The sequence below is a fragment of the Cyanistes caeruleus genome, chromosome 8 (genome assembly GCF_971803275.1).
Source record: "Cyanistes caeruleus chromosome 8, bCyaCae1.hap1.1, whole genome shotgun sequence".
NCBI lineage: Eukaryota > Metazoa > Chordata > Aves > Passeriformes > Paridae > Cyanistes > Cyanistes caeruleus.
Genome location: NC_141708.1, coordinates 25466641 through 25473162, shown reverse-complemented (window position 1 = coordinate 25473162; position 6522 = coordinate 25466641). Strand labels below are relative to the sequence as shown.

The 6522-nt window shown below is 37.2% G+C and overlaps 1 long non-coding RNA gene across 1 annotated transcript; it reads right to left on the bottom strand.

Annotated features, from left to right (window-relative positions):
- Positions 1-845: 845 nt before the first annotated feature.
- On the bottom strand, positions 846-5576 carry LOC111942456 (uncharacterized). Its single transcript, XR_015289823.1, has 4 exons — positions 5344-5576; positions 4655-4722; positions 1387-1501; positions 846-1000 (listed from the first exon to the last, which is right to left on the bottom strand). It is a non-coding gene; the product is annotated as an uncharacterized LOC111942456 (long non-coding RNA).
- Between the last annotated feature and the right edge of the window lie 946 nt (positions 5577-6522).

The window sequence follows — 6522 nt, the reverse complement described above, 5'->3', positions numbered from 1 at the left end:
AAGTCTTCAGAACTCTTGAAGCAATAAGAAACCTTGTGTTTACATGGGATTGTTAATATCTAATACCAAAAATAAAGAACATAAAAATACATTTCAAAATGTTAAAATAGAGAATTTTGATGTTGTTTGAATATTCCAGTATTTACCCTAAGCAGAAGTTTAACCAAATCAGGTTTGGGTTTGGTTTTTTTTGTTTGTATTGGTGGTGGAATATTGCCCTCAACAAGACTCACCACATAGTTCAGCTGCAGGGCTAGAAGTGTTAATCTAAATGAAATTATTTTGACACATGCTATTCCCTTTTCATGGCTTTTAGCAAAAGGAACACCTGTAAGTCAATGAATATGTGTGGTAGAAGATAATCACCTCAAAAGGTCCATTCCAACCCAAACTATTCTATTAATCCATGATTGTGGAGATTCTGAACAAGAATTATAGATACACAGAATGCAGTACTGGATTACAGGTGTACATGTAATAGTAAAATCTATGTAACACCCCCTTGGCCCATGCAATGCCTAAAAGATGCTTTTCTCAGTTATCTATGTCCTGCTCAGATTACTATTTACTGTATTTACTCTTCTCCATAATGTCTGAGGAGATGTTGTAGCTCATGGAAACTTTTGCAGCTGTGATAGTTAGCTGTCATTGATCACATTTTTATAAAAGAAGAAAATTAGGAAATTGTATCTTTGTCAGTATTTGTTGCTGTGACAAATATCCTGTATCAACTGCAATTGCAGTATGAGGGTTGAAATAGTGTTTTGAGCTTTGTCCCTTGCATTACCATTTTTAGATGTATTATCTACCTCAGCTTTTAATACCTGCTGCAATCATGCACATACTCTGTGAACTTCAGTGGATTTACTTGTTAAAGATAAGCTACTTTGTATAGAAAAGACTTTATAATGAGCCCAGTGTTGGGCAGTGATGCATAGAGACCCACTGCACTAAATTTTCTGGAAGCTGATGAAGATAGCCTTTGGTCCCCATGGATTTTCTGTATTAAAAAAAAAAAAAAATCAAAGTAAAAAAGATTGTTCCTTTCCTCCTGGATTTTTAATGTAATTTACACTAAAATAAAAATTAGAAGCCAAACCCAACAGCCCACCTATACAGGTATATGAGTTTATAACAGAAAAAGACAAAGGACATATTGTAAAATCCATGTTACAGAGTAAGAAAGAGGTAGAAAGATATCAGCAGCTTTACCTAAAGTAAAACAAGAAATACACAGCAATAATAATGACTGGCCTCCAGAAGCCAGAAAGTTATCATTCCTGCTAGAATGCGTGAATCTTCTTTGGTACCGTAATCAAGTCTCTGTCAATGATATACACACTGCTGCAAAATGCCAGCCATGAAGGAAAAGGAAAAAGTACTTACCTTGTTCATTATTCCCTCTTCTGACAGGACTGGAAAGAGCAGTTTTCTTTAATACCAAGGTACTTCAATTACTTTTGTAGCACAAATACATTCCTCTTATTTTCTGCTTCTTTGGCTATAGAGGAAAGAAAGGATTGCTGTCCTGGATTGTGGAGACAATGACTATGTTTTGCTCTCCACAAGAATTTGGAGCCTATGTCTTTGCAGGTGCAATTTTTCAGTCTTCAACCAAAACACTGCAAATTACTTTCATCAAGTCCTGTAATACTTTTAGCTATAACATTGTCACAAGTGTTGAATGTACTTAGCCCTGTGCTAAACATGAGAAGTTTGCTCACTCCTACAGACTACTGACACTGCAAATAACACCTAAATTCTACTCTAGGTAGTGCAGTAAAGGCTTGGAGATAAAAAAATACAGAAATGGAATCTCTGTTCATCTATATATATATCCTTTAAAGTGCTCACTGCAGGTAAGTGAGGAAGAAAGCAATGTTCTCATGATTTCTACTTGTTCTTTCCTATTTACCATTTAACTTTTACATAGAAATAAACTTGTAAAACAAAAGTGCAAAGTTAACTTGACCTTAAACATCCTTCTCTGCTTTTGCTAAGCCAAAGGTGATTTAAGAGGAATTCAGAGGTAAAAAAACAACCTATTATATCACCATAACACATATGTCTGAACACATATGTAAGATTCAGTTTTGAAGCTCTTTCAAAATATCACTACAAAGCAGACACAGTAAAGATAGTACAGAGAGCAAATGTCCTTTCCAACAGAAAACAGTGTTCATTAATCCATGTAAGCAAAAGAATGCAGCATAATTCATCTTATCAACAGCTCAACAGTGAGCACAGTGCAAGACTTGAAGTGCCCCAACACACTGTAAAATATAAAATTTTATATATATTATAAAAAGATAAAAAGATAAAAAGATAAAAAGATAAAAAGATAAAAAGAAATATAAATAAATAAAAATATAAATATAAATATAAATATAAATATAAATATAAATATAAATATAAATATAAATATAAATATAAATATAAATATAAATAACAAATTGGGAACAATGTTATATAAGAGTTAGCATAATAATTATGAAGGGAGTCCTATATATGTATTTATTATCAAGGACACACAAAGCCACTTAGATCTATTGTTGATTTTTCAATATGGTTCTGTTCTATTAAGGGCAGAAAGATGAACTGTGCCAAAGGGCAGACAAGCATGGGCAAGTGCATGACAAAATTATGACAAGGGTGAAAATTACCAAAGCAGTCACATTTGTCTTTCAACATCTGAATTGACATTTTCAACACCAATGTTTCCATCCACCCACAGCTGAAAATTAACCAAAAGCTTTGAAAACCCTTACTGTAAATGTTTATTTTCAACTGCATAATATGTGGGTGCTCCCATGGTCCACCTTTGACAAAGGTGTCCTGAATAACACTCTCAATGACAGAAGTGCAAGAGTAAACAGTGTGAGTGACTGATATTACACAAAACTACCTGGGAGGACATTTGCCCCACATAGTTCATGTTACAGTGAAAGAGAATCATCAGCTGGATTAAATAATTGAGAAACTACAGAGACTTCTGAAACAAAGAAGCCAGCCTGAAAAGAATTCTTGAAGCACAAACTTGTAAGAGAGGGGAGACACAGAGGTGGCCAAAACATGTTTTGATGGTGCTACAAGTTGTCACAGAAGTGGCACAGCCTCTGTCAAGGCCTCACAGAGCATCTTCATCATCAGCCATGATGAGCAGTCACAACCCAACCGAGAGAGTGAGATCTTGGGGTGCACCAAGTGGGCACCCAGACCTGGAGGGGCGACACACATCACTCAGGGAGCTCCTGGGGGAAGGGGGTCTGAGCCCATCACCGAGGGTAGGATTAGTTACAAAGGTGTTTCAAATTTGTGGGCATTTGTTAACATTTTGTAAGTGTCTATTTTTGTGGTTTATCTGATATTGATTCTTAATATATAGTTTGCTGGTTGTTAATTATGTGTTGTTAAGTTTTCAATAAAGTGGTTTAATCCTGATTTTGGTTTAGAATATGTGATCTCAGCTCTGTGAAGTATAGTTTCACATATCTCAGTATTTCATTTCTTTTCTCCCTGACATACCAGCTGGACAGTTTATAGAAATGAATTCCTACCAGTAAAAAGAAAGAAAACAAAAAAAATTTCAGGTCAAAAGTATTCAGCTGAGGTAGGGGCACGTTTTGTGTACATGATACCACACACTTCACAAGAATACTTTGAAACCTGAGAACAAGAAATCCCTAAATTCCATCAGTTAGAAACAATCATATAACTAACTTTATACTTTTTTACAATTCCGTAAAAATTATTTAGCTATTGCTCCAAACACTTCCAGGGAAAAGTTAAATATCAGTAGTGTTAAGGAAACCTCTCTCTCTCTGACCATCCAGGAGCCATTCTTGCAGTCCAGCTCCCACAACCTGAGCTGGGACCAAAGCCCCTTTGCAGCTGCATGCCCACACTCAGTCAGAGCAGGTTTCCATACCCCAGGTTTCCCATAGCAGTCACAGACACGCAGATCCTTCAAATGGTTTAATCTTGGTGTAATAATTAAATCACAAAACAACAGCTTGAGCTGGTGCCTCCAAGGAGGGACCCCAAAAAAGGAACCCCTGAGCTTTTATTCCCTCACAGTCTAAGTGCACAAAAGTCTGGGATCTTCAGTTCCTGCTGTGCCCCTGAGTGGTCCCCACCAGGTCCCCAAAGCCTCTGTCATGCAAAAGACCAGCAAAGGACTCCTGTAGTGGGCTCCCACCACCCAGAGCTCAACCTGCAGCTCCCATTGCAGCTGCACCCTGAGCTGCCCACACCAAGTGTGTTCCTCCAGTTAGGAGCTCTATAGCAACTCAGAGCCTTTAAGTGAAGAATATTCCAAGTTCTTGAATGGGAACTAATTCTGGAGGCACATTATGTAATCCTTCTGAGAGAACTCTATCCCAGCTCAGTTTTAGGGATTTCTGTGAACTAATTTAGCTGCCATGATTCCAGTTTCCCCATCAATGAGGAGATGCAGTGACACCTGATTACCTTCAGCTCCAAAGGTAGAAACTTTTACCACCTTTAGTGGTCTTCAATGCAGAACAGCCCATGAATCTGCTGGTTCACTCATTTAATGACTGAGTAGATTAATCAGTTCACAGAACTTGTTAAAACTAGTCAAGAGAGAAGAGTAAATGGGGATAATTGGCTAAATTCTAGCTTTTGAAAATACCTTGGGCTCTGATTCATGACTGAGGAGCTTGCATTGAGGTGGCAATCCTGCAGTCCTGCCCCAGCTTCCTGTAAGGAAAGTGAAACTATTTCTGTGGCAGCTGCTGAATAACCACAAATTACAGCCTGGTGTATTTCAGAAACCCAGAGGGTGGTCTTGGTTTACCTCAGTACCCTGGGCCCTAAGACTGTGATATTTCAACTTTTGCTTGTTGTAGAAATACCCAAACAGCTCAGATCCACAGAGGGTAGAAGGTGCTACATCAATCTGCCTCTATTATGTGACCCTCATTTTTTGCAACTGTTATTGCAATAATAACTTAAGTGCATGAAAATTTCAAATATTTATAGACCTACTTATTTTTCAACTACTTAATTTCAAATTAATAGAATTTATTTATAGTTTCCTTCAGGTTATTTATTCATCAATCCCAGATTTGTCATATGCTGGCCCTTTGATTTTTATGCTACATATCTAGTATTTCCTGAGTCAGATGATTATTTTAATTGCAGTTATATACTAGTAACACATACTACTACTAAAACAGTGTATTTTCAAAGCTGAAAATTATTCCATCTATGGTGAGTCGTCAGTTACAATTGTTTCTCACACTACATCTTTTCATATAAATCTCATGAAATCAAAATGGGATTTACTACTAGAATTTTCCCACACATTTAGAAGCTTACCTCTTAATCCTACAATTACAGCCCAAAACACCACATTTGATTATTGCTGAAGACAGGACAGGTTCAATTATAACAGGTTTGATAAACCCATTGTGTTCTTCATGAATTCTCTCTCACACTGACACAGTTTTCACACAATGTCAGAGGTGAATTTCGAGACAGATCACACAGATGTCTCCCATGTCTACCTTCCTTAAACCAAGCAGAGAAAGGGGCCTGGAAACCTAAAGAGCTGTATGCAATTGCTCAGTCTCAGCTATTAGTACTGTCCTGTTGAAGGACAGTATGATGATCCCATTGTTACAGCAGAGCTTTCAGAAGTGTTTCCAAGATGAATATGAAATTCATAGAATGGGTATTGTGAATCTAAGGCAGTTTAGAAGTGCATGGCAACTGTGGTGTAGAACATGTCTATTTAATAGCACTTGCAAATCACTATCCACAAGTATTTATCCTCACAGCTCTGCAATGCAGTGCTGTGAGAAGGAAGCCTAGTGATTCCCTCAGTGTGGGAGCTCCATTAACAGCACATCAACAGGCTTAAATAGCGTGCAATATTCATAGCCAAATTCACCCAAGCAAGTTTTGAAAACAAAGCCTAGAATTTTATTTTTTTTTTCTGGCTCTAGCACATCCTAGTGCTAACCTTCAACAAAATTTTCAGTCTAAATTCTTTGAGTTAAAACTGAGTTTGACCAATACTGCAGTAGAGAGGGCAAGCACAATATTGCTAGGAACTGAATTTTACAGTACTGACTTATGGAAAAAAAATGGGGAGTCCTAAGTAATGGCAAGGGGTGGGGTGCAGGGATGTTTGGGGTTTTTTTAATTTTCATTTTCATTTGTGTTTTGTTTTGTTGTTGTTATTGTTTTCAGGGGGTTGTTTGCTTTTGCTTTTTTGTGGGATTGTTTTGGGGTTTTTTTGGCAGAAGAAGCAACAGAAACTTTTTAGAGGCTTTTAGCTACACTTTGTAGTTCCCACTGCTCTGAGTATTTAGTGTTCAGGCAGAAGATAATTTCAGATCTAAATAATATGATAGATGAAAGTAGGCACAGCAAATTTGAAACACCACTGGTCTTAGTTCTAACCCATTCTGTGTCTTGCAGTTTATGCTGTATCCCAGAAGTTTCAGCTACAGGTGCTGCTTCACCATTGAAATCAAAAAGTGAAAGCAATGC